This window comes from Drosophila obscura, unplaced genomic scaffold (genome assembly GCF_018151105.1).
Source record: "Drosophila obscura isolate BZ-5 IFL unplaced genomic scaffold, ASM1815110v1 contig_192, whole genome shotgun sequence".
NCBI lineage: Eukaryota > Metazoa > Arthropoda > Insecta > Diptera > Drosophilidae > Drosophila > Drosophila obscura.
Window position 1 is genome coordinate 887,922 of NW_024542781.1, and position 26,426 is coordinate 914,347.

At 38.9% G+C, this 26,426-nt stretch overlaps 22 non-coding genes across 22 annotated transcripts; all 22 read right to left on the bottom strand.

Annotated features, from left to right (window-relative positions):
• Positions 1-16,543: 16,543 nt before the first annotated feature.
• On the bottom strand, positions 16,544-16,662 carry LOC121404278. The gene has a single exon (XR_005967859.1). It is a non-coding gene; the product is annotated as a 5S ribosomal RNA (ribosomal RNA).
• Positions 16,663-16,997: 335 nt separating this feature from the next.
• On the bottom strand, positions 16,998-17,116 carry LOC121404314. The gene has a single exon (XR_005967887.1). It is a non-coding gene; the product is annotated as a 5S ribosomal RNA (ribosomal RNA).
• Positions 17,117-17,453: 337 nt separating this feature from the next.
• Positions 17,454-17,572, bottom strand: LOC121404325. The gene has a single exon (XR_005967898.1). It is a non-coding gene; the product is annotated as a 5S ribosomal RNA (ribosomal RNA).
• Positions 17,573-17,909: 337 nt separating this feature from the next.
• Positions 17,910-18,028, bottom strand: LOC121404336. The gene has a single exon (XR_005967909.1). It is a non-coding gene; the product is annotated as a 5S ribosomal RNA (ribosomal RNA).
• A 336-nt stretch (positions 18,029-18,364) lies between these two features.
• On the bottom strand, positions 18,365-18,483 carry LOC121404347. The gene has a single exon (XR_005967920.1). It is a non-coding gene; the product is annotated as a 5S ribosomal RNA (ribosomal RNA).
• A 336-nt stretch (positions 18,484-18,819) lies between these two features.
• On the bottom strand, positions 18,820-18,938 carry LOC121404284. Its single transcript, XR_005967865.1, has one exon. It is a non-coding gene; the product is annotated as a 5S ribosomal RNA (ribosomal RNA).
• A 335-nt stretch (positions 18,939-19,273) lies between these two features.
• Positions 19,274-19,392, bottom strand: LOC121404295. Its single transcript, XR_005967876.1, has one exon. It is a non-coding gene; the product is annotated as a 5S ribosomal RNA (ribosomal RNA).
• Positions 19,393-19,728: 336 nt separating this feature from the next.
• On the bottom strand, positions 19,729-19,847 carry LOC121404305. The gene has a single exon (XR_005967878.1). It is a non-coding gene; the product is annotated as a 5S ribosomal RNA (ribosomal RNA).
• A 336-nt stretch (positions 19,848-20,183) lies between these two features.
• LOC121404307 lies at positions 20,184-20,302 on the bottom strand. Its single transcript, XR_005967880.1, has one exon. It is a non-coding gene; the product is annotated as a 5S ribosomal RNA (ribosomal RNA).
• Positions 20,303-20,637: 335 nt separating this feature from the next.
• On the bottom strand, positions 20,638-20,756 carry LOC121404308. The gene has a single exon (XR_005967881.1). It is a non-coding gene; the product is annotated as a 5S ribosomal RNA (ribosomal RNA).
• Positions 20,757-21,093: 337 nt separating this feature from the next.
• On the bottom strand, positions 21,094-21,212 carry LOC121404309. Its single transcript, XR_005967882.1, has one exon. It is a non-coding gene; the product is annotated as a 5S ribosomal RNA (ribosomal RNA).
• A 335-nt stretch (positions 21,213-21,547) lies between these two features.
• LOC121404310 lies at positions 21,548-21,666 on the bottom strand. Its single transcript, XR_005967883.1, has one exon. It is a non-coding gene; the product is annotated as a 5S ribosomal RNA (ribosomal RNA).
• Positions 21,667-22,002: 336 nt separating this feature from the next.
• Positions 22,003-22,121, bottom strand: LOC121404311. The gene has a single exon (XR_005967884.1). It is a non-coding gene; the product is annotated as a 5S ribosomal RNA (ribosomal RNA).
• A 336-nt stretch (positions 22,122-22,457) lies between these two features.
• On the bottom strand, positions 22,458-22,576 carry LOC121404312. The gene has a single exon (XR_005967885.1). It is a non-coding gene; the product is annotated as a 5S ribosomal RNA (ribosomal RNA).
• Positions 22,577-22,912: 336 nt separating this feature from the next.
• LOC121404313 lies at positions 22,913-23,031 on the bottom strand. The gene has a single exon (XR_005967886.1). It is a non-coding gene; the product is annotated as a 5S ribosomal RNA (ribosomal RNA).
• A 337-nt stretch (positions 23,032-23,368) lies between these two features.
• Positions 23,369-23,487, bottom strand: LOC121404315. The gene has a single exon (XR_005967888.1). It is a non-coding gene; the product is annotated as a 5S ribosomal RNA (ribosomal RNA).
• A 335-nt stretch (positions 23,488-23,822) lies between these two features.
• Positions 23,823-23,941, bottom strand: LOC121404316. The gene has a single exon (XR_005967889.1). It is a non-coding gene; the product is annotated as a 5S ribosomal RNA (ribosomal RNA).
• A 335-nt stretch (positions 23,942-24,276) lies between these two features.
• Positions 24,277-24,395, bottom strand: LOC121404317. Its single transcript, XR_005967890.1, has one exon. It is a non-coding gene; the product is annotated as a 5S ribosomal RNA (ribosomal RNA).
• Positions 24,396-24,730: 335 nt separating this feature from the next.
• LOC121404318 lies at positions 24,731-24,849 on the bottom strand. The gene has a single exon (XR_005967891.1). It is a non-coding gene; the product is annotated as a 5S ribosomal RNA (ribosomal RNA).
• Positions 24,850-25,185: 336 nt separating this feature from the next.
• On the bottom strand, positions 25,186-25,304 carry LOC121404319. Its single transcript, XR_005967892.1, has one exon. It is a non-coding gene; the product is annotated as a 5S ribosomal RNA (ribosomal RNA).
• A 334-nt stretch (positions 25,305-25,638) lies between these two features.
• LOC121404320 lies at positions 25,639-25,757 on the bottom strand. The gene has a single exon (XR_005967893.1). It is a non-coding gene; the product is annotated as a 5S ribosomal RNA (ribosomal RNA).
• Positions 25,758-26,091: 334 nt separating this feature from the next.
• On the bottom strand, positions 26,092-26,210 carry LOC121404321. Its single transcript, XR_005967894.1, has one exon. It is a non-coding gene; the product is annotated as a 5S ribosomal RNA (ribosomal RNA).
• Positions 26,211-26,426: the final 216 nt, after the last annotated feature.

Genomic DNA, 26,426 nt, shown 5'->3' on the forward strand with positions numbered 1-26,426 from the left:
TCTCATTTTCTGCCTCCACTTTCCACCGCTCAATTGTCAAAAAGCCGTTAAATTCAAATCTGAAATACCAGGCGAACAGAAATAAACAGAAGGTCGCTAGTTTTTTTTAATTTCTCGTTTTTTCTTGTTTCTCTTTGTATTTCGTTGCTCTCTGCTTTCGATCTAATTTCTCTCATTTTCCGCTTTGTTTTTCCACCGCTCAAATGGCAGAAAACCGTTAAATTCAAATCTGAGATACCAGGCGAACAGAAATAAGCAGAAGGTCGCTGGTTTTTTTAATTTCTCGTTTTTTCTTGTTTCTCTTTGTATTTCGTTGCTCTCTGTTTTCGATCTAATTTCTCTCATTTTCTGCCTCCACTTTCCACCGCTCAATTGGCAGAAAGCCGTTAAATTCAAATCTGAGATACCAGGCGAACAGAAATCAGCAGAAGGTCGCTAGTTTTTTTAATTTCTCGTTTTTTCTTGTTTCTCTTTGTATTTCGTTGCTCTCTGTTTTCGATCTAATTTCTCTCATTTTCTGCCTCCACTTTCCACCGCTCAATTGTCAAAAGCCGTTAAATTCATATCTGAAATACCAGGCGAACAGAAATAAGCAGAAGGTCGCTAGTTTTTTTTAATTTCTCGTTTTTTCTTGTTTCTCTTTGTATTTCGTTGCTCTCTGCTTTCGATCTAATTTCTCTCATTTTCTGCCTCCACTTTCCACCGCTCAATTGTCAGAAAGCCGTTAAATTCAAATCTGAGATACCAGGCGCACAGAAATCAGCAGAAGGTCGCTAGTTTTTTTTTTTAATTTCTCGTTTTTTCTTGTTTCTCTTTGTATTTCGTTGCTCTCTGCTTTCGATCTAATTTCTCTCATTTTCTGCCTCCACTTTCCACCGCTCAATTGTCAGAAAGCCGTTAAATTCAAATCTGAGATACCAGGCGCACAGAAATCAGCAGAAGGTCGCTAGTTTTTTTTTTAATTTCTCGTTTTTTCTTGTTTCTCTTTGTATTTCGTTGCTCTCTTTTTTCGATCTAATTTCTCTCATTTTCTGCTTTGTTTTTCCACCGCTCAAATGGCAGAAAACCGTTAAATTCAAATCTGAGATACCAGGCGAACAGAAATAAGCAGAAGGTCGCTGGTTTTTTTAATTTCTCGTTTTTTCTTGTTTCTCTTTGTATTTCGTTGCTCTCTGTTTTCGATCTAATTTCTCTCATTTTCTGCCTCCACTTTCCACCGCTCAATTGTCAGAAAGCCGTTAAATTCAAATCTGAAATACCAGGCGAACAGAAATAAGCAGAAGGTCGCTAGTTTTTTTTAATTTCTCGTTTTTTCTTGTTTCTCTTTGTATTTCGTTGCTCTCTGCTTTCGATCTAATTTCTCTCATTTTCTGCCTCCACTTTCCACCGCTCAATTGGCAGAAAGCCGTTAAATTCAAATCTGAGATACCAGGCGCACAGAAATCAGCAGAAGGTCGCTAGTTTTTTTTTAATTTCTCGTTTTTTCTTGTTTCTCTTTGTATTTCGTTGCTCTCTGTTTTCGATCTAATTTCTCTCATTTTCTGCCTCCACTTTCCACCGCTCAATTGTCAGAAAGCCGTTAAATTCAAATCTGAGATACCAGGCGAACAGAAATAAGCAGAAGGTCGCTGGTTTTTTTTAATTTCTCGTTTTTTCTTGTTTCTCTTTGTATTTCGTTGCTCTCTTTTTTCGATCTAATTTCTCTCATTTTCTGCCTCCACTTTCCACCGCTCAATTGTCAGAAAGCCGTTAAATTCAAATCTGAAATACCAGGCGAACAGAAATAAGCAGAAGGTCGCTAGTTTTTTTTAATTTCTCGTTTTTTCTTGTTTCTCTTTGTATTTCGTTGCTCTCTGCTTTCGATCTAATTTCTCTCATTTTCTGCCTCCACTTTCCACCGCTCAATTGGCAGAAAGCCGTTAAATTCAAATCTGAGATACCAGGCGCACAGAAATCAGCAGAAGGTCGCTAGTTTTTTTAATTTCTCGTTTTTTCTTGTTTCTCTTTGTATTTCGTTGCTCTCTGTTTTCGATCTAATTTCTCTCATTTTCTGCCTCCACTTTCCACCGCTCAATTGTCAGAAAGCCGTTAAATTCAAATCTGAGATACCAGGCGAACAGAAATAAGCAGAAGGTCGCTGGTTTTTTTAATTTCTCGTTTTTTCTTGTTTCTCTTTGTATTTCGTTGCTCTCTGCTTTCGATCTAATTTCTCTCATTTTCTGCCTCCACTTTCCACCGCTCAATTGTCAGAAAGCCGTTAAATTCAAATCTGAGATACCAGGCGCACAGAAATCAGCAGAAGGTCGCTAGTTTTTTTTTTAATTTCTCGTTTTTTCTTGTTTCTCTTTGTATTTCGTTGCTCTCTTTTTTCGATCTAATTTCTCTCATTTTCCGCTTTGTTTTTCCACCGCTCAATTGTCAGAAAGCCGTTAAATTGAAATCTGAGATACCAGGCGCACAGAAATCAGCAGAAGGTCGCTAGTTTTTTTAATTTCTCGTTTTTTCTTGTTTCTCTTTGTATTTCGTTGCTCTCTGCTTTCGATCTAGTTTCTCTCATTTTCTGCCTCCACTTTCCACCGCTCAATTGTCAGAAAGCCGTTAAATTCAAATCTGAGATACCAGGCGAACAGAAATAAGCAGAAGGTCGCTGGTTTTTTTAATTTCTCGTTTTTTCTTGTTTCTCTTTGTATTTCGTTGCTCTCTTTTTTCGATCTAATTTCTCTCATTTTCTGCCTCCACTTTCCACCGCTCAATTGTCAGAAAGCCGTTAAATTCAAATCTGAGATACCAGGCGCACAGAAATCAGCAGAAGGTCGCTAGTTTTTTTTTTAATTTCTCGTTTTTTCTTGTTTCTCTTTGTATTTCGTTGCTCTCTTTTTTCGATCTAATTTCTCTCATTTTCTGCCTCCACTTTCCACCGCTCAATTGTCAGAAAGCCGTTAAATTCAAATCTGAGATACCAGGCGAACAGAAATAAGCAGAAGGTCGCTAGTTTTTTTTAATTTCTCGTTTTTTCTTGTTTCTCTTTGTATTTCGTTGCTCTCTTTTTTCGATCTAATTTCTCTCATTTTCTGCTTCCACTTTCCACCGCTCAATTGGCAGAAAGCCGTTAATTTCAAATCTGAGATACCAGGCGAACAGAAATAAGCAGAAGGTCGCTGGTTTTTTTAATTTCTCGTTTTTTCTTGTTTCTCTTTGTATTTCGTTGCTCTCTGCTTTCGATCTAATTTCTCTCATTTTCTGCCTCCACTTTCCACCGCTCAATTGTCAGAAAGCCGTTAAATTCAAATCTGAGATACCAGGCGAACAGAAATAAGCAGAAGGTCGCTAGTTTTTTTTAATTTCTCGTTTTTTCTTGTTTCTCTTTGTATTTCGTTGCTCTCTGCTTTCGATCTAATTTCTCTCATTTTCTGCCTCCACTTTCCACCGCTCAATTGTCAGAAAGCCGTTAATTTCAAATCTGAGATACCAGGCGCACAGAAATCAGCAGAAGGTCGCTAGTTCTTTTTTTAATTTCTCGTTTTTTCTTGTTTCTCTTTGTATTTCGTTGCTCTCTTTTTATACCCGTACTCAAAAAAGAGTTAAGGGGTATTAGATTTGTATAAAAGTGGATGTGACAGAAACAGCAGAAGGGAAACGTTTCGCCCCATAAAGTATATATATTCTTGATCAGCATCAATAGCCGAGTCTATATAGCCGCGTCCTCCGTTTTTCGTTTGTTCCGTCCGTCTGATGAGCGCCTGATCCTCAGAGACTATAAGAGCTAGAGAAACCAAATTTGGTTTCCAGACTCATGTGTTATCACACTGCTACAAGTGTTTTTCAAAATTTCGCCCCGCCCCCTTCCGCCCACACAAAGGATGAAAATCTGTGGCAGGCACAGTTTTAAAGATACGTAAAACTAAAACGCAGTATCGTAGAAATGCCCATACACCAGATTGCCGAATCTGAATCAGATCGGATCATAATTATAGCCAGAATGAAGAAATTAATTTTCAGTTGCTTCCCCCCCCCTCCCGCCAACAATAACACAACTCATTTTCCTTCTCGCTCGCACACTCTGCCGCGTTCAGTGCGCAGCAACCTAGCGGAGGGAGAATCTAATTGGAACATGTAAAGTTACATGTTAGATGTAGAATATACATTGTATATGTAGATGTAGACATAGCAAAAAAATGTAAAATGTAAATTTTTTTTTTTTCTAAAATTCTTAAAAATCATAAGCTCAAAAATGTATATACTGACTGAGTACGGGTAAGTTCTCGTCCCCAGAAGCTCTTCGTTCCTTCTCGTTTCGATCTAATTTCTCTCATTTTCTGCCTCCACTTTCCACCGCTCAATTGTCAGAAAGCCGTTAAATTCAAATCTGAGATACCAGGCGAACAGAAATAAGCAGAAGGTCGCTGGTTTTTTTAATTTCTCGTTTTTTCTTGTTTCTCTTTGTATTTCGTTGCTCTCTGTTTTCGATCTAATTTTTTTCATTTTCTGCCTCCACTATCCACCGCTCAATTGTCAAAAAGCCGTTAAATTCAAATCTGAAATACCAGGCGAACAGAAATAAGGAGAAGGTCGCTAGTTTTTTTTAATTTCTCGTTTTTTCTTGTTTCTCTTTGTATTTCGTTGCTCTCTGCTTTCGATCTAATTTCTCTCATTTTCTGCCTCCACTTTCCACCGCTCAATTGTCAGAAAGCCGTTAAATTCAAATCTGAGATACCAGGCGCACAGAAATCAGCAGAAGGTCGCTAGTTTTTTTAATTTCTCGTTTTTTCTTGTTTCTCTTTGTATTTCGTTGCTCTCTGTTTTCGATCTAATTTCTCTCATTTTCTGCCTCCACTTTCCACCGCTCAATTGTCAAAAAGCCGTTAAATTCAAATCTGAAATACCAGGCGAACAGAAATAAGCAGAAGGTCGCTAGTTTTTTTAATTTCTCGTTTTTTCTTGTTTCTCTTTGTATTTCGTTGCTCTCTGCTTTCGATCTAATTTCTCTCATTTTCCGCTTTGTTTTTCCACCGCTCAAATGGCAGAAAACCGTTAAATTCAAATCTGAGATACCAGGCGAACAGAAATAAGCAGAAGGTCGCTGGTTTTTTTAATTTCTCGTTTTTTCTTGTTTCTCTTTGTATTTCGTTGCTCTCTGTTTTCGATCTAATTTCTCTCATTTTCTGCCTCCACTTTCCACCGCTCAATTGTCAAAAAGCCGTTAAATTCATATCTGAAATACCAGGCGAACAGAAATCAGCAGAAGGTCGCTAGTTTTTTTTTTAATTTCTCGTTTTTTCTTGTTTCTCTTTGTATTTCGTTGCTCTCTGTTTTCGATCTAATTTCTCTCATTTTCTTCCTCCACTTTCCACCGCTCAATTGTCAAAAAGCCGTTAAATTCATATCTGAAATACCAGGCGAACAGAAATAAGCAGGAGGTCGCTAGTTTTTTTTAATTTCTCGTTTTTTCTTGTTTCTTTTTGTATTTCGTTGCTCTCTGTTTTCGATCTAATTTCTCTCATTTTCTGCCTCCACTTTCCACCGCTCAATTGTCAGAAAGCCGTTAAATTCAAATCTGAAATACCAGGCGAACAGAAATAAGCAGAAGGTCGCTAGTTTTTTTTAATTTCTCGTTTTTTCTTGTTTCTCTTTGTATTTCGTTGCTCTCTGCTTTCGATCTAATTTCTCTCATTTTCTGCCTCCACTTTCCACCGCTCAATTGGCAGAAAGCCGTTAAATTCAAATCTGAGATACCAGGCGCACAGAAATCAGCAGAAGGTCGCTAGTTTTTTTAATTTCTCGTTTTTTCTTGTTTCTCTTTGTATTTCGTTGCTCTCTGTTTTCGATCTAATTTCTCTCATTTTCTGCCTCCACTTTCCACCGCTCAATTGTCAAAAAGCCGTTAAATTCATATCTGAAATACCAGGCGAACAGAAATAAGCAGAAGGTCGCTAGTTTTTTTTAATTTCTCGTTTTTTCTTGTTTCTCTTTGTATTTCGTTGCTCTCTTCTTTCGATCTAATTTCTCTCATTTTCTGCCTCCACTTTCCACCGCTCAATTGTCAGAAAGCCGTTAAATTCAAATCTGAGATACCAGGCGCACAGAAATCAGCAGAAGGTCGCTAGTTTTTTTTTAATTTCTCGTTTTTTCTTGTTTCTCTTTGTATTTCGTTGCTCTCTGTTTTCGATCTAATTTCTCTCATTTTCTGCCTCCACTTTCCACCGCTCAATTGTCAGAAAGCCGTTAAATTCAAATCTGAGATACCAGGCGCACAGAAATCAGCAGAAGGTCGCTAGTTTTTTTTTTAATTTCTCGTTTTTTCTTGTTTCTCTTTGTATTTCGTTGCTCTCTGTTTTCGATCTAATTTCTCTCATTTTCTGCCTCCACTTTCCACCGCTCAATTGTCAGAAAGCCGTTAAATTCAAATCTGAAATACCAGGCGAACAGAAATAAGCAGAAGGTCGCTAGTTTTTTTTAATTTCTCGTTTTTTCTTGTTTCTCTTTGTATTTCGTTGCTCTCTGCTTTCGATCTAATTTCTCTCATTTTCTGCCTCCACTTTCCACCGCTCAATTGGCAGAAAGCCGTTAAATTCAAATCTGAGATACCAGGCGCACAGAAATCAGCAGAAGGTCGCTAGTTTTTTTTAATTTCTCGTTTTTTCTTGTTTCTCTTTGTATTTCGTTGCTCTCTTTTTTCGATCTAATTTCTCTCATTTTCTGCCTCCACTTTCCACCGCTCAATTGTCAGAAAGCCGTTAAATTCAAATCTGAGATACCAGGCGAACAGAAATAAGCAGAAGGTCGCTGGTTTTTTTAATTTCTCGTTTTTTCTTGTTTCTCTTTGTATTTCGTTGCTCTCTGTTTTCGATCTAATTTCTCTCATTTTCTGCCTCCACTTTCCACCGCTCAATTGTCAGAAAGCCGTTAAATTCAAATCTGAAATACCAGGCGAACAGAAATAAGCAGAAGGTCGCTAGTTTTTTTTAATTTCTCGTTTTTTCTTGTTTCTCTTTGTATTTCGTTGCTCTCTGCTTTCGATCTAATTTCTCTCATTTTCTGCCTCCACTTTCCACCGCTCAATTGGCAGAAAGCCGTTAAATTCAAATCTGAGATACCAGGCGCACAGAAATCAGCAGAAGGTCGCTAGTTTTTTTTAATTTCTCGTTTTTTCTTGTTTCTCTTTGTATTTCGTTGCTCTCTGTTTTCGATCTAATTTCTCTCATTTTCTGCCTCCACTTTCCACCGCTCAATTGTCAGAAAGCCGTTAAATTCAAATCTGAGATACCAGGCGAACAGAAATAAGCAGAAGGTCGCTGGTTTTTTTAATTTCTCGTTTTTTCTTGTTTCTCTTTGTATTTCGTTGCTCTCTGCTTTCGATCTAATTTCTCTCATTTTCTGCCTCCACTTTCCACCGCTCAATTGTCAGAAAGCCGTTAAATTCAAATCTGAGATACCAGGCGCACAGAAATCAGCAGAAGGTCGCTAGTTTTTTTTTTAATTTCTCGTTTTTTCTTGTTTCTCTTTGTATTTCGTTGCTCTCTTTTTTCGATCTAATTTCTCTCATTTTCTGCTTTGTTTTTCCACCGCTCAAATGGCAGAAAACCGTTAAATTCAAATCTGAGATACCAGGCGAACAGAAATAAGCAGAAGGTCGCTGGTTTTTTTAATTTCTCGTTTTTTCTTGTTTCTCTTTGTATTTCGTTGCTCTCTGCTTTCGATCTAATTTCTCTCATTTTCTGCCTCCACTTTCCACCGCTCAATTGTCAGAAAGCCGTTAAATTCAAATCTGAGATACCAGGCGCACAGAAATCAGCAGAAGGTCGCTAGTTTTTTTTTTAATTTCTCGTTTTTTCTTGTTTCTCTTTGTATTTCGTTGCTCTCTGCTTTCGATCTAGTTTCTCTCATTTTCTGCCTCCACTTTCCACCGCTCAATTGTCAGAAAGCCGTTAAATTCAAATCTGAGATACCAGGCGCACAGAAATCAGCAGAAGGTCGCTAGTTTTTTTTTAATTTCTCGTTTTTTCTTGTTTCTCTTTGTATTTCGTTGCTCTCTGTTTTCGATCTAATTTCTCTCATTTTCTGCCTCCACTTTCCACCGCTCAATTGTCAGAAAGCCGTTAAATTCAAATCTGAAATACCAGGCGAACAGAAATAAGCAGAAGGTCGCTAGTTTTTTTTAATTTCTCGTTTTTTCTTGTTTCTCTTTGTATTTCGTTGCTCTCTGCTTTCGATCTAATTTCTCTCATTTTCTGCCTCCACTTTCCACCGCTCAATTGGCAGAAAGCCGTTAAATTCAAATCTGAGATACCAGGCGCACAGAAATCAGCAGAAGGTCGCTAGTTTTTTTAATTTCTCGTTTTTTCTTGTTTCTCTTTGTATTTCGTTGCTCTCTGTTTTCGATCTAATTTCTCTCATTTTCTGCCTCCACTTTCCACCGCTCAATTGTCAAAAAGCCGTTAAATTCATATCTGAAATACCAGGCGAACAGAAATAAGCAGAAGGTCGCTAGTTTTTTTTAATTTCTCGTTTTTTCTTGTTCGCTTTGTATTTCGTTGCTCTCTGCTTTCGATCTAATTTCTCTCATTTTCTGCCTCCACTTTCCACCGCTCAATTGTCAGAAAGCCGTTAAATTCAAATCTGAGATACCAGGCGCACAGAAATCAGCAGAAGGTCGCTAGTTTTTTTTTTAATTTCTCGTTTTTTCTTGTTTCTCTTTGTATTTCGTTGCTCTCTTTTTTCGATCTAATTTCTCTCATTTTCTGCCTCCACTTTCCACCGCTCAATTGTCAGAAAGCCGTTAAATTCAAATCTGAGATACCAGGCGAACAGAAATAAGCAGAAGGTCGCTGGTTTTTTTAATTTCTCGTTTTTTCTTGTTTCTCTTTGTATTTCGTTGCTCTCTTTTTTCGATCTAATTTCTCTCATTTTCTGCCTCCACTTTCCACCGCTCAATTGTCAGAAAGCCGTTAAATTCAAATCTGAGATACCAGGCGAACAGAAATAAGCAGAAGGTCGCTAGTTTTTTTTAATTTCTCGTTTTTTCTTGTTTCTCTTTGTATTTCGTTGCTCTCTTTTTTCGATCTAATTTCTCTCATTTTCTGCTTCCACTTTCCACCGCTCAATTGGCAGAAAGCCGTTAATTTCAAATCTGAGATACCAGGCGAACAGAAATAAGCAGAAGGTCGCTGGTTTTTTTAATTTCTCGTTTTTTCTTGTTTCTCTTTGTATTTCGTTGCTCTCTGCTTTCGATCTAATTTCTCTCATTTTCTGCCTCCACTTTCCACCGCTCAATTGTCAGAAAGCCGTTAAATTCAAATCTGAGATACCAGGCGAACAGAAATAAGCAGAAGGTCGCTAGTTTTTTTTAATTTCTCGTTTTTTCTTGTTTCTCTTTGTATTTCGTTGCTCTCTGCTTTCGATCTAATTTCTCTCATTTTCTGCCTCCACTTTCCACCGCTCAATTGTCAGAAAGCCGTTAATTTCAAATCTGAGATACCAGGCGCACAGAAATCAGCAGAAGGTCGCTAGTTCTTTTTTTAATTTCTCGTTTTTTCTTGTTTCTCTTTGTATTTCGTTGCTCTCTTTTTTCGATCTAATTTCTCTCATTTTCTGCCTCCACTTTCCACCGCTCAATTGTCAGAAAGCCGTTAAATTCAAATCTGAGATACCAGGCGAACAGAAATAAGCAGAAGGTCGCTGGTTTTTTTAATTTCTCGTTTTTTCTTGTTTCTCTTTGTATTTCGTTGCTCTCTGTTTTCGATCTAATTTATTTCATTTTCTGCCTCCACTATCCACCGCTCAATTGTCAAAAAGCCGTTAAATTCAAATCTGAAATACCAGGCGAACAGAAATAAGGAGAAGGTCGCTAGTTTTTTTTAATTTCTCGTTTTTTCTTGTTTCTCTTTGTATTTCGTTGCTCTCTGCTTTCGATCTAATTTCTCTCATTTTCTGCCTCCACTTTCCACCGCTCAATTGGCAGAAAGCCGTTAATTTCAAATCTGAGATACCAGGCGAACAGAAATAAGCAGAAGGTCGCTGGTTTTTTTAATTTCTCGTTTTTTCTTGTTTCTCTTTGTATTTCGTTGCTCTCTGTTTTCGATCTAATTTCTTTCATTTTCTGCCTCCACTATCCACCGCTCAATTGTCAAAAAGCCGTTAAATTCAAATCTGAAATACCAGGCGAACAGAAATCAGCAGAAGGTCGCTAGTTTTTTTTTTAATTTCTCGTTTTTTCTTGTTTCTCTTTGTATTTCGTTGCTCTCTGCTTTCGATCTAATTTCTCTCATTTTCTGCCTCCACTTTCCACCGCTCAATTGTCAGAAAGCCGTTAAATTCAAATCTGAGATACCAGGCGAACAGAAATAAGCAGAAGGTCGCTGGTTTTTTTAATTTCTCGTTTTTTCTTGTTTCTCTTTGTATTTCGTTGCTCTCTGCTTTCGATCTAATTTCTCTCATTTTCTGCCTCCACTTTCCACCGCTCAATTGTCAGAAAGCCGTTAAATTCAAATCTGAGATACCAGGCGAACAGAAATAAGCAGAAGGTCGCTGGTTTTTTTAATTTCTCGTTTTTTCTTGTTTCTCTTTGTATTTCGTTGCTCTCTTTTTTCGATCTAATTTCTTTCATTTTCTGCCTCCACTTTCCACCGCTCAATTGTCAAAAAGCCGTTAAATTCAAATCTGAGATACCAGGCGAACAGAAATAAGCAGAAGGTCGCTGGTTTTTTTAATTTCTCGTTTTTTCTTGTTTCTCTTTGTATTTCGTTGCTCTCTGTTTTCGATCTAATTTCTCTCATTTTCTGCCTCCACTTTCCACCGCTCAATTGTCAGAAAGCCGTTAAATTCAAATCTGAGATACCAGGCGAACAGAAATAAGCAGAAGGTCGCTAGTTTTTTTTAATTTCTCGTTTTTTCTTGTTTCTCTTTGTATTTCGTTGCTCTCTTTTTTCGATCTAATTTCTCTCATTTTCTGCTTCCACTTTCCACCGCTCAATTGGCAGAAAGCCGTTAATTTCAAATCTGAGATACCAGGCGAACAGAAATAAGCAGAAGGTCGCTGGTTTTTTTAATTTCTCGTTTTTTCTTGTTTCTCTTTGTATTTCGTTGCTCTCTGCTTTCGATCTAATTTCTCTCATTTTCTGCCTCCACTTTCCACCGCTCAATTGTCAGAAAGCCGTTAAATTCAAATCTGAGATACCAGGCGCACAGAAATCAGCAGAAGGTCGCTAGTTCTTTTTTTAATTTCTCGTTTTTTCTTGTTTCTCTTTGTATTTCGTTGCTCTCTTTTTTCGATCTAATTTCTCTCATTTTCTGCCTCCACTTTCCACCGCTTAAATGGCAGAAAACCGTTAAATTCAAATCTGAGATACCAGGCGCACAGAAATCAGCAGAAGGTCGCTAGTTTTTTTTTTAATTTCTCGTTTTTTCTTGTTTCTCTTTGTATTTCGTTGCTCTCTGCTTTCGATCTAATTTCTCTCATTTTCTGCCTCCACTTTCCACCGCTCAATTGGCAGAAAGCCGTTAATTTCAAATCTGAGATACCAGGCGAACAGAAATAAGCAGAAGGTCGCTGGTTTTTTTAATTTCTCGTTTTTTCTTGTTTCTCTTTGTATTTCGTTGCTCTCTGTTTTCGATCTAATTTCTTTCATTTTCTGCCTCCACTATCCACCGCTCAATTGTCAAAAAGCCGTTAAATTCAAATCTGAAATACCAGGCGAACAGAAATAAGGAGAAGGTCGCTAGTTTTTTTTTAATTTCTCGTTTTTTCTTGTTTCTCTTTGTATTTCGTTGCTCTCTGCTTTCGATCTAATTTCTCTCATTTTCTGCCTCCACTTTCCACCGCTCAATTGTCAGAAAGCCGTTAAATTCAAATCTGAGATACCAGGCGAACAGAAATAAGCAGAAGGTCGCTGGTTTTTTTAATTTCTCGTTTTTTCTTGTTTCTCTTTGTATTTCGTTGCTCTCTGCTTTCGATCTAATTTCTCTCATTTTCTGCCTCCACTTTCCACCGCTCAATTGTCAGAAAGCCGTTAAATTCAAATCTGAGATACCAGGCGAACAGAAATAAGCAGAAGGTCGCTAGTTTTTTTTAATTTCTCGTTTTTTCTTGTTTCTCTTTGTATTTCGTTGCTCTCTTTTTTCGATCTAATTTCTCTCATTTTCTGCTTCCACTTTCCACCGCTCAATTGGCAGAAAGCCGTTAATTTCAAATCTGAGATACCAGGCGAACAGAAATCAGCAGAAGTCGCTAGTTTTTTTTAATTTCTCGTTTTTTCTTGTTTCTCTTTGTATTTCGTTGCTCTCTTTTTTCGATCTAATTTCTCTCATTTTCTGCTTCCACTTTCCACCGCTCAATTGGCAGAAAGCCGTTAATTTCAAATCTGAGATACCAGGCGAACAGAAATCAGCAGAAAGTCGCTAGTTTTTTTAATTTCTCGTTTTTTCGGTGATCGGTCGTTGATATGATCGTTGGCGAAAGCATGAGAGCATTTTTTTTTTTTTATTATTATTACCGGGTTTTATTAACGAATCTTCCCTATTAGAGACTTACGACAAGTATACAAATCTTAGCCCAATATATTTATTTAATTATTTATTTATTTATTTATTATTTTTTATTATTTATTATTATTTTATTATTTATTATTTATTTATTTTTATTTATTTATTTATTTATTATTTTATTATTTATTTATTTAAGACTGCGCAGGTCTATTAGGATGGGCTTGAAGCTTGGCCTGGTACTTTGCTTTCACTTTGGCAATTTCATCTTTAACTGATCCTACATTTAAGTCTTTATGGATATTTTCATTTCTGTTTTTCCATGGGTGCCCAGTGAGTTGTATCTTCGATTGGCTCGACCGCTTCCTGCGGGCCGTATGTCCGATGGGTTTGCCTTGTACAAAAGTCGCCCAGGGGTTCCGTACGCCCGCCCCACCCGGCCGTGGGGTGATAGTTCAGACATAATGGAGGGCAAGTTTGTCTGTTTAACGTGAAGGTGACATGCTTGCACTTTTGCTCATTTACATGTATCCGCCAGTCTGCTAGCCATTTTTCTAAGGCCACGAGATGAGATGATAAGTGATCCGTGGCCCTTCTTGGGCACTTGGAGCGACTTAATATGGCAGTATCATCAGCAAATGTCGAAGTTGTTGTTAGGCTGTTTGTCGGTAGATCTGCTGTGAATATGATATACAGTGTCGGTCCAAGCACGCTGCCTTGCGGTACACCAGCTTCAACTGGATGATATTCAGAGAGGAAATCTTTGCATCGTACTGCGAAACTTCTTTGCTGTAGGTATGACTCCATTATTCCATGGATGTTCTGTGGAAGTAATATTTTGATTTTGTGGATTAAGCCATCTAACCAAACGCGGTCGAAAGCCTGTGCGACATCCAGAAAAACAGCGGAGCAATACTCCCGTCTTTCAAATGCATTTCGTATCTCAGAGTTTATACGGTTTACTTGTTCAATGGTTCCGTGTTTTTCGCGAAATCCAAATTGGTGAGTCGGGATGGCACCGTTGATGTGTAGGTGTTGTTTGATACGATTCAGGAGCAGCTTTTCAAATATCTTTGATAGGCAAGGCAGTAGGCTGATAGGTCTATATGATGATGGGTTGGACTTGTCTTTTCCGGCTTTATGAATCATTGTGATGACTGATTTCCTCCATTCTTGAGGATAATAGCCCCATTTCATCATGCTGTTGAATATCATAGTAAGGAAATACACTGCACAGCTCGGCAATTCTATGATCATTTTAGGAGAGATGAAATCGTGGCCCGGAGCTTTCTTTTGCTTTGAGATTTGGTCTTTAATGACCCTTGTGACTTCTCCTGATTGGAATATGATAGGCGGAGTAGCTTCGGGATTGTTGGTTGGTGGGAGCACAAAGCTATTCGTTGCTGGGTGCGGTTTGAAGACGTTTTCTAGATGGACGGCAAATGTATTTGCCTTCTCTTTGTTGCTGCGAGCCCACTCGTTTGCTAGTTGGGGAGAGTTGCTCCATATAGGATATTTGAGCTCGGTTTTTTTCATCTTCTAGGGCTCTGCGTAGTAGATGGTTGGCTATTTTTAGCCGCTCTTTCGATGCAGGTGATCTGTGTGCTTGCCACTCTCGGCGAAGCCTTCTTTTATCGCGTAGCAGCACTTCAATGTGCCTAGAAATACGACTGCTGTTGGAAAGTTTATTAGATGCTAATATTGGTGTTGAGTGTTTTGCCGCCAGTGACATTGAGGAAACCAATGCTTCGACTGACCTATCAATGTCATCTTTACAATTAATGTTTGGGCAGCTATCAATATGAGAGCTTATGTACTTCCTGTATTTGAGCCAATCTGTTTTGCTAGAAGTTAGAAAGTGTGGGCGTTCCGAAAGCTGTGGATGGTCGTAAAGGTGAAGTAGAATGGGCGAGTGATCCGATGATAGATCTGTTAAGTGATCTACATTAATCTGAGCTTGCAGCACCCTTCGTGTAACTGCAAAATCAATCAAGTCGGGTTGCTTGTTTGGATCTGTGGGCCAATATGTGGGCTTGCCCGGAGAGATAAAGTCTAGCTTGTTTCGTGGGGTTATTATAGCGTTATATAGTTGTCTTCCTTTCGGGTTGGTAAGTCTAGATCCCCAATGGGTGTGCTTGGCATTGTAGTCACCAGCTGCTATAAATCGGTCACCTAGTAGGTCGAAGTATGTTACAAATTCTGTTTCGGAAATGCAGAAACGTGGTGGGCAGTATACTGCGGCTATGTTTAGGTAGCCGCTCTGAATTTCAATATGAATTGCTGTTGCCTGTAGATAAGGTGTAGCAAATGAAGGCAATGGATAATGCCTAATGCGATTCTTGATCAGAACGCCAGTACCTCCATGTGCCTTACCATCGGGATGATTTGTCGCATAGAAGTTATAGCCATCGAGGTGAAAATAGTTTTTATTTGTTAGGTGAGTCTCTGATATGAGCATGGCGTCAATGTCGTGTTGAGCGAGGAACTGTAAGAGCTCGCATTTGTGCTGAGAAATGCCATTTGCATTCCAGAAACATATATTTAGACAGGACATTTAAACAGATTTCTGTTTGATTAGGAGCTCCAGGAGGAGATTTTGGTTGCGCATAAGCTCCTGCATCGTTTGTTGTATTGCTACCATTGTATTTGTTATAGTTACCAGCATTGACTCAATTCCACTAGGCAATTGGGATGGATTAGCAGGGGTATGTTGGGCAGAGATTTCTGGGATCTGATTTGATGCCTGATTCTGCATTATTCCAGCTGTGGTTGGTTGAAGTGTCGGCTTAGAGACTGAGGCGTACGACCCGTTGTTGTAACTTAACGCCTGAGCAAAAGAAACTCCTGGAGTCGTAGTTGATGGTATATATGTTAAGTTTTGTCGGACGACCGGGTTTCGAGCTGCAGTTATTTGTTGGTTTAGGCGATTTTTCAATTCTTTATAGACAGGACAACCTCTATAGTTGGCAGTATGGTTGTGGGGGAGTTGCTACATTTTTTGGCAGATGGGTCCTCCTTATTTACGGGGCAGGCCTCAGTGAGATGAACATCACCACAGGCAACGCAGACTGCCCGTAGAGTGCAATAGGTTTTCGTGTGTCCATATTCCTGGCAATTTGTGCATTGGACCGGTCCATTTCGTTTGTGTGGTTCCTCAACGGTAACGGTGCAGTAGGCTTAAGCTTGTATATTGGGTGACTTTAGCCCAAACTTTCAGGTGTCAGTTCTACTTTGAACATTGGCTGGGGAATTTTATTTCTATTAATGTATGCATTGCCATTTTGACTTCGAAGCCCTTATCGTTAAGTCCATCTATTACCTCATTGATTGGGACTGTTGGTTCGATTCCTTTGATAACCACTTGTAATCCTTTGCTACTTTTAAGTTGGTAGGTGTAGAATTCATTTTTTCATTTTCAGGTATTTCACAGATTGATAAGTTTTGTTCGTCATTGACATATTTAATTTTTTGCATTACCCCTTTATTACGTGACATAGAATGTGTTTGCGACAATTGTACAATAAATTTTTTGACCAGTTCAGCACAATTTGCGTGTAGAACAAAAATGGTGGCGGCCTTAATTTTTTGGCCTTGGGTGTTCCGGGTGATCCCCCATTTAGGATACTAGACCGCGCCCTATTGTTTGCTAGTTCCTTATGGGACAGGTTCGCGGTTATTTTAGTTATTTTAGCTGCATTGTTGTTCTTCACATTTTGTGGGCTCAATTTTCTTTTGATTTGAGAGCTAAACGCTGGTTTTCCATAACCAATAAGACTATTTTTAGTCCAAACGGTTCAACGAAACCGAGACATTTACGAATGACTTGCATCTGTAAGGATTGTATGGATGCCCGTTTGGCTATCCTGCCTTGAATTTATTACTTTACTGAAAAGAAAAACCAAATCCCGTTCACGTGCAAACATTACAGTTTGATAAACTTTAATTTTCATTTAATATTAATTTTTTGCATGTATCTTTGCCAAAATAAGCCTAAAGGCAACTAAAAATGAAAAAAAAAATTAAAAACGAAACGAAAAAGCGGTAAAAGGCAAAAAGTTGGTGACGAAGCCAACAACACGCGGTGTTCCCAAGCGGTCCCCCATCTAAGTACTAACCGCGCCCGACGCTGCTTAATTTCGGTGATCGGACGAGAACCGATGTATTCAGCGTAGTATGGTCGTTGGCGAAAGCATGAGAGCTAAACGCTGGTTTTCCATAACCAATAAGACTATTTTTAGTCCAAACGGTTCAACGAAACCGAGACATTTACGAATGACTTGCATCTGTAAGGATTGTATGGATGCCCGTTTGGCTATCCTGCCTTTAATTTATTACTTTACTGAAAAGAAAAACCAAATGCCGTTCACGTGCAAACATTGCAGTTTGATAAACTTTAATTTTCATTTAATGTTAATTTTTTGCATGTATCTTTGCCAAAATAAGCCTAAAGGCAACTAAAAATGAAAAAAAAAATTAAAAACGAAACGAAAAAGCGGTAAAAGGCAAAAAGTTGGTGACGAAGCCAACAACACGCGGTGTTCCCAAGCGGTCCCCCATCTAAGTACTAACCGCGCCCGACGCTGCTTAATTTCGGTGATCGGACGAGAACCGATGTATTCAGCGTAGTATGGTCGTTGGCGAAAGCATGAGAGCTAAACGTTGGTTTTCCATAACTAACAAGACTATTTTTAGCCCAAACGGTTCAACGAAACCGAGACATTTACGAATGACTTGCATCTGTAAGGATTGTATGGATGCCCGTTTGGCTATCCTGCCTTTAATTTATTACTTTACTGAAAAGAAAAACCAAATGCCGTTCACGTGCAAACATTACAGTTTGATAAACTTTAATTTTCATTTAATGTTAATTTTTTGCATGTAGCTTTGCCAAAATAAGCCTAAGGGCAACTAAAAATGAAAAAAAAAAAATTAAAAACGAAACGAAAAAGCGGTAAAAGGCAAAAAGTTGGTGACGAAGCCAACAACACGCGGTGTTCCCAAGCGGTCCCCCATCTAAGTACTAACCGCGCCCGACGCTGCTTAATTTCGGTGATCGGACGAGAACCGATGTATTCAGCGTAGTATGGTCGTTGGCGAAAGCATGAGAGCTAAACGTTGGTTTTCCAAAACTGACAAGACTATTTTTAGCCCAAACGGTTCAACGAAACCGAGACATTTACGAATGACTTGCATCTGTAAGGATTGTATGGATGCCCGTTTGGCTATCCTGCCTTTAATTTATTACTTTACTGAAAAGAAAAACCAAATGCCGTTCACGTGCAAACATTACAGTTTGATAAACTTTAATTTTCATTTAATATTAATTTTTTGCATGTAGCTTTGCCAAAATAAGCCTAAGGGCAACTAAAAATGAAAAAAAAAAAATTAAAAACGAAACGAAAAAGCGGTAAAAGGCAAAAAGTTGGTGACGAAGCCAACAACACGCGGTGTTCCCAAGCGGTCCCCCATCTAAGTACTAACCGCGCCCGACGCTGCTTAATTTCGGTGATCGGACGAGAACCGATGTATTCAGCGTAGTATGGTCGTTGGCGAAAGCATGAGAGCTAAACGTTGGTTTTCCATAACCAATAAGACTATTTTTAGTCCAAACGGTTCAACGGAAACCGAGACATTTACGAATTACTTGCATCTGTAAGGATTGTATGGATGCCCGTTTGGCTATCCTGCCTTTAATTTATTACTTTACTGAAAAGAAAAACCAAATGCCGTTCACGTGCAAACATTACAGTTTGATAAACTTTAATTTTCATTTAATATTAATTTTTTGCATGTAGCTTTGCCAAAATAAGCCTAAGGGCAACTAAAAATGAAAAAAAAAATTAAAAACGAAACGAAAAAGCGGTAAAAGGCAAAAAGTTGGTGACGAAGCCAACAACACGCGGTGTTCCCAAGCGGTCCCCCATCTAAGTACTAACCGCGCCCGACGCTGCTTAATTTCGGTGATCGGACGAGAACCGATGTATTCAGCGTAGTATGGTCGTTGGCGAAAGCCTGAGAGCTTAACGTTGGTTTTCCAAAACTGACAAGACTATTTTTAGTCCAAACGGTTCAACGAAACCGAGACATTTACGAATGACTTGCATCTGTAAGGATTGTATGGATGCCCGTTTGGCTATCCTGCCTTTAATTTATTACTTTACTGAAAAGAAAAACCAAATGCCGTTCACGTGCAAACATTACAGTTTGATAAACTTTAATTTTCATTTAATATTAATTTTTTGCATGTAGCTTTGCCAAAATAAGCCTAAGGGCAACTAAAAATGAAAAAAAAAAATTAAAAACGAAACGAAAAAGCGGTAAAAGGCAAAAAGTTGGTGACGAAGCCAACAACACGCGGTGTTCCCAAGCGGTCCCCCATCTAAGTACTAACCGCGCCCGACGCTGCTTAATTTCGGTGATCGGACGAGAACCGATGTATTCAGCGTAGTATGGTCGTTGGCGAAAGCATGAGAGCTTAACGTTGGTTTTCCAAAACTGACAAGACTATTTTTAGCCCAAACGGCTCTACGAAACCGAGACATTTACGAATTACTTGCATCTGTAAGGATTGTATGGATGCCCGTTTGGCTATCCTGCCTTTAATTTATTACTTTACTGAAAAGAAAAACCAAATGCCGTTCACGTGCAAACATTACAGTTTGATAAACTTTAATTTTCATTTAATATTAATTTTTTGCATGTAGCTTTGCCAAAATAAGCCTAAGGGCAACTAAAAATGAAAAAAAAAATTAAAAACGAAACGAAAAAGCGGTAAAAGGCAAAAAGTTGGTGACGAAGCCAACAACACGCGGTGTTCCCAAGCGGTCCCCCATCTAAGTACTAACCGCGCCCGACGCTGCTTAATTTCGGTGATCGGACGAGAACCGATGTATTCAGCGTAGTATGGTCGTTGGCGAAAGCATGAGAGCTTAACGTTGGTTTTCCAAAACTGACAAGACTATTTTTAGCCCAAACGGCTCTACGAAACCGAGACATTTACGAATTACTTGCATCTGTAAGGATTGTATGGATGCCCGTTTGGCTATCCTGCCTTTAATTTATTACTTTACTGAAAAGAAAAACCAAATGCCGTTCACGTGCAAACATTACAGTTTGATAAACTTTAATTTTCATTTAATATTAATTTTTTGCATGTAGCTTTGCCAAAATAAGCCTAAGGGCAACTAAAAATGAAAAAAAAAAATTAAAAACGAAACGAAAAAGCGGTAAAAGGCAAAAAGTTGGTGACGAAGCCAACAACACGCGGTGTTCCCAAGCGGTCCCCCATCTAAGTACTAACCGCGCCCGACGCTGCTTAATTTCGGTGATCGGACGAGAACCGATGTATTCAGCGTAGTATGGTCGTTGGCGAAAGCATGAGAGCTAAACGCTGGTTTTCCATAACCAATAAGACTATTTTTAGTCCAAACGGTTCAACGAAACCGAGACATTTACGAATGACTTGCATCTGTAAGGATTGTATGGATGCCCGTTTGGCTATCCTGCCTTTAATTTATTACTTTACTGAAAAGAAAAACCAAATGCCGTTCACGTGCAAACATTACAGTTTGATAAACTTTAATTTTCATTTAATATTAATTTTTTGCATGTAGCTTTGCCAAAATAAGCCTAAGGGCAACTAAAAATGAAAAAAAAAAATTAAAAACGAAACGAAAAAGCGGTAAAAGGCAAAAAGTTGGTGACGAAGCCAACAACACGCGGTGTTCCCAAGCGGTCCCCCATCTAAGTACTAACCGCGCCCGACGCTGCTTAATTTCGGTGATCGGACGAGAACCGATGTATTCAGCGTAGTATGGTCGTTGGCGAAAGCATGAGAGCTAACGTTGGTTTTCCAAAACTGACAAGACTATTTTTAGCCCAAACGGTTCAACGAAACCGAGACATTTACGAATGACTTGCATCTGTAAGGATTGTATGGATGCCCGTTTGGCTATCCTGCCTTTAATTTATTACTTTACTGAAAAGAAAAACCAAATGCCGTTCACGTGCAAACATTACAGTTTGATAAACTTTAATTTTCATTTAATATTAATTTTTTGCATGTAGCTTTGCCAAAATAAGCCTAAGGGCAACTAAAAATGAAAAAAAAAAATTAAAAACGAAACGAAAAAGCGGTAAAAGGCAAAAAGTTGGTGACGAAGCCAACAACACGCGGTGTTCCCAAGCGGTCCCCCATCTAAGTACTAACCGCGCCCGACGCTGCTTAATTTCGGTGATCGGACGAGAACCGATGTATTCAGCGTAGTATGGTCGTTGGCGAAAGCATGAGAGCTAAACGCTGGTTTTCCATAACCAATAAGACTATTTTTAGTCCAAACGGTTCAACGAAACCGAGACATTTACGAATGACTTGCATCTGTAAGGATTGTATGGATGCCCGTTTGGCTATCCTGCCTTTAATTTATTACTTTACTGAAAAGAAAAACCAAATGCCGTTCACGTGCAAACATTACAGTTTGATAAACTTTAATTTTCATTTAATATTAATTTTTTGCATGTAGCTTTGCCAAAATAAGCCTAAAGGGCAACTAAAAATGAAAAAAAAAAATTAAAAACGAAACGAAAAAGCGGTAAAAGGCAAAAAGTTGGTGACGAAGCCAACAACACGCGGTGTTCCCAAGCGGTCCCCCATCTAAGTACTAACCGCGCCCGACGCTGCTTAATTTCGGTGATCGGACGAGAACCGATGTATTCAGCGTAGTATGGTCGTTGGCGAAAGCATGAGAGCTAAACGCTGGTTTTCCATAACCAATAAGACTATTTTTAGTCCAAACGGTTCAACGAAACCGAGACATTTACGAATGACTTGCATCTGTAAGGATTGTATGGATGCCCGTTTGGCTATCCTGCCTTTAATTTATTACTTTACTGAAAAGAAAAACCAAATGCCGTTCACGTGCAAACATTACAGTTTGATAAACTTTAATTTTCATTTAATATTAATTTTTTGCATGTAGCTTTGCCAAAATAAGCCTAAGGGCAACTAAAAATGAAAAAAAAAATTAAAAACGAAACGAAAAAGCGGTAAAAGGCAAAAAGTTGGTGACGAAGCCAACAACACGCGGTGTTCCCAAGCGGTCCCCCATCTAAGTACTAACCGCGCCCGACGCTGCTTAATTTCGGTGATCGGACGAGAACCGATGTATTCAGCGTAGTATGGTCGTTGGCGAAAGCATGAGAGCTTAACGTTGGTTTTCCAAAACTGACAAGACTATTTTTAGCCCAAACGGTTCTACGAAACCGAGACATTTACGAATGACTTGCATCTGTAAGGATTGTATGGATGCCCGTTTGGCTATCCTGCCTTTAATTTATTACTTTACTGAAAAGAAAAACCAAATGCCGTTCACGTGCAAACATTACAGTTTGATAAACTTTAATTTTCATTTAATATTAATTTTTTGCATGTAGCTTTGCCAAAATAAGCCTAAGGGCAACTAAAAATGAAAAAAAAAAATTAAAAACGAAACGAAAAAGCGGTAAAAGGCAAAAAGTTGGTGACGAAGCCAACAACACGCGGTGTTCCCAAGCGGTCCCCCATCTAAGTACTAACCGCGCCCGACGCTGCTTAATTTCGGTGATCGGACGAGAACCGATGTATTCAGCGTAGTATGGTCGTTGGCGAAAGCATGAGAGCTAAACGCTGGTTTTCCATAACCAATAAGACTATTTTTAGTCCAAACGGTTCAACGAAACCGAGACATTTACGAATGACTTGCATCTGTAAGGATTGTATGGATGCCCGTTTGGCTATCCTGCCTTTAATTTATTACTTTACTGAAAAGAAAAACCAAATGCCGTTCACGTGCAAACATTACAGTTTGATAAACTTTAATTTTCATTTAATATTAATTTTTTGCATGTAGCTTTGCCAAAATAAGCCTAAGGGCAACTAAAAATGAAAAAAAAAAATTAAAAACGAAACGAAAAAGCGGTAAAAGGCAAAAAGTTGGTGACGAAGCCAACAACACGCGGTGTTCCCAAGCGGTCCCCCATCTAAGTACTAACCGCGCCCGACGCTGCTTAATTTCGGTGATCGGACGAGAACCGATGTATTCAGCGTAGTATGGTCGTTGGCGAAAGCCTGAGAGCTTAACGTTGGTTTTCCAAAACTGACAAGACTATTTTTAGCCCAAACGGCTCTACGAAACCGAGACATTTACGAATGACTTGCATCTGTAAGGATTGTATGGATGCCCGTTTGGCTATCCTGCCTTTAATTTATTACTTTACTGAAAAAAAAAACCAAATGCCGTTCACGTGCAAACATTACAGTTTGATAAACTTTAATTTTCATTTAATATTAATTTTTTGCATGTAGCTTTGCCAAAATAAGCCTAAGGGCAACTAAAAATGAAAAAAAAAAATTAAAAACGAAACGAAAAAGCGGTAAAAGGCAAAAAGTTGGTGACGAAGCCAACAACACGCGGTGTTCCCAAGCGGTCCCCCATCTAAGTACTAACCGCGCCCGACGCTGCTTAATTTCGGTGATCGGACGAGAACCGATGTATTCAGCGTAGTATGGTCGTTGGCGAAAGCCTGAGAGCTAAACGTTGGTTTTCCAATAACCGACAAGACTATTTTTAGCCCAAACGGCTCTACGAAACCGAGACATTTACGAATGACTTGCATCTGTAAGGATTGTATGGATGCCCGTTTGGCTATCCTGCCTTTAATTTATTACTTTACTGAAAAGAAAAACCAAATGCCGTTCACGTGCAAACATTACAGTTTGATAAACTTTAATTTTCATTTAATATTAATTTTTTGCATGTAGCTTTGCCAAAATAAGCCTAAGGGCAACTAAAAATGAAAAAAAAAAATTAAAAACGAAACGAAAAAGCGGTAAAAGGCAAAAAGTTGGTGACGAAGCCAACAACACGCGGTGTTCCCAAGCGGTCCCCCATCTAAGTACTAACCGCGCCCGACGCTGCTTAATTTCGGTGATCGGACGAGAACCGATGTATTCAGCGTAGTATGGTCGTTGGCGAAAGCATGAGAGCTAAACGTTGGTTTTCCATAACCAATAAGACTATTTTTAGTCCAAACGGTTCAACGAAACCGAGACATTTACGAATGACTTGCATCTGTAAGGATTGTATGGATGCCCGTTTGGCTATCCTGCCTTTAATTTATTACTTTACTGAAAAGAAAAACCAAATGCCGTTCACGTGCAAACATTACAGTTTGATAAACTTTAATTTTCATTTAATATTAATTTTTTGCATGTAGCTTTGCCAAAATAAGCCTAAGGGCAACTAAAAATGAAAAAAAAAATTAAAAACGAAACGAAAAAGCGGTAAAAGGCAAAAAGTTGGTGACGAAGCCAACAACACGCGGTGTTCCCAAGCGGTCCCCCATCTAAGTACTAACCGCGCCCGACGCTGCTTAATTTCGGTGATCGGACGAGAACCGATGTATTCAGCGTAGTATGGTCGTTGGCGAAAGCATGAGAGCTAAACGCTGGTTTTCCATAACCAATAAGACTATTTTTAGTCCAAACGGTTCAACGAAACCGAGACATTTACGAATGACTTGCATCTGTAAGGATTGTATGGATGCCCGTTTGGCTATCCTGCCTTTAATTTATTACTTTACTGAAAAGAAAAACCAAATGCCGTTCACGTGCAAACATTACAGTTTGATAAACTTTAATTTTCATTTAATATTAATTTTTTGCATGTAGCTTTGCCAAAATAAGCCTAAGGGCAACTAAAAATGAAAAAAAAAATTAAAAACGAAACGAAAAAGCGGTAAAAGGCAAAAAGTTGGTGACGAAGCCAACAACACGCGGTGTTCCCAAGCGGTCCCCCATCTAAGTACTAACCGCGCCCGACGCTGCTTAATTTCGGTGATCGGACGAGAACCGATGTATTCAGCGTAGTATGGTCGTTGGCGAAAGCATGAGAGCTTAACGTTGGTTTTCCAAAACTGACAAGACTATTTTTAGCCCAAACGGTTCAACGAAACCGAGACATTTACGAATGACTTGCATCTGTAAGGATTGTATGGATGCCCGTTTGGCTATCCTGCCTTTAATTTATTACTTTACTGAAAAGAAAAACCAAATGCCGTTCACGTGCAAACATTACAGTTTGATAAACTTTAATTTTCATTTAATATTAATTTTTTGCATGTAGCTTTGCCAAAATAAGCCTAAGGGCAACTAAAAATGAAAAAAAAAATTAAAAACGAAACGAAAAAGCGGTAAAAGGCAAAAAGTTGGTGACGAAGCCAACAACACGCGGTGTTCCCAAGCGGTCCCCCATCTAAGTACTAACCGCGCCCGACGCTGCTTAATTTCGGTGATCGGACGAGAACCGATGTATTCAGCGTAGTATGGTCGTTGGCGAAAGCATGAGAGCTAAACGCTGGTTTTCCATAACCAATAAGACTATTTTTAGTCCAAACGGTTCAACGAAACCGAGACATTTACGAATGACTTGCATCTGTAAGGATTGTATGGATGCCCGTTTGGCTATCCTGCCTTTAATTTATTACTTTACTGAAAAGAAAAACCAAATGCCGTTCACGTGCAAACATTACAGTTTGATAAACTTTAATTTTCATTTAATATTAATTTTTTGCATGTAGCTTTGCCAAAATAAGCCTAAGGGCAACTAAAAATGAAAAAAAAAAATTAAAAACGAAACGAAAAAGCGGTAAAAGGCAAAAAGTTGGTGACGAAGCCAACAACACGCGGTGTTCCCAAGCGGTCCCCCATCTAAGTACTAACCGCGCCCGACGCTGCTTAATTTCGGTGATCGGACGAGAACCGATGTATTCAGCGTAGTATGGTCGTTGGCGAAAGCCTGAGAGCTTAACGTTGGTTTTCCAAAACTGACAAGACTATTTTTAGCCCAAACGGTTCTACGAAACCGAGACATTTACGAATGACTTGCATCTGTAAGGATTGTATGGATGCCCTTTTGGCTATCCTGCCTTTAATTTATTACTTTACTGAAAAAAAAAACCAAATGCCGTTCACGTGCAAACATTACAGTTTGATAAACTTTAATTTTCATTTAATATTAATTTTTTGCATGTAGCTTTGCCAAAATAAGCCTAAGGGCAACTAAAAATGAAAAAAAAATTAAAAACGAAACGAAAAAGCGGTAAAAGGCAAAAAGTTGGTGACGAAGCCAACAACACGCGGTGTTCCCAAGCGGTCCCCCATCTAAGTACTAACCGCGCCCGACGCTGCTTAATTTCGGTGATCGGACGAGAACCGATGTATTCAGCGTAGTATGGTCGTTGGCGAAAGCCTGAGAGCTAAACGTTGGTTTTCCAAAACTGACAAGACTATTTTTAGCCCAAACGGTTCAACGAAACCGAGACATTTACGAATGACTTGCATCTGTAAGGATTGTATGGATGCCCGTTTGGCTATCCTGCCTTTAATTTATTACTTTACTGAAAAGAAAAACCAAATGCCGTTCACGTGCAAACATTACAGTTTGATAAACTTTAATTTTCATTTAATATTAATTTTTTGCATGTAGCTTTGCCAAAATAAGCCTAAGGGCAACTAAAAATGAAAAAAAAATTAAAAACGAAACGAAAAAGCGGTAAAAGGCAAAAAGTTGGTGACGAAGCCAACAACACGCGGTGTTCCCAAGCGGTCCCCCATCTAAGTACTAACCGCGCCCGACGCTGCTTAATTTCGGTGATCGGACGAGAACCGATGTATTCAGCGTAGTATGGTCGTTGGCGAAAGCATGAGAGCTTAACGTTGGTTTTCCAAAACTGACAAGACTATTTTTAGTCCAAACGGTTCAACGAAACCGAGACATTTACGAATGACTTGCATCTGTAAGGATTGTATGGATGCCCGTTTGGCTATCCTGCCTTTAATTTATTACTTTACTGAAAAGAAAAACCAAATGCCGTTCACGTGCAAACATTACAGTTTGATAAACTTTAATTTT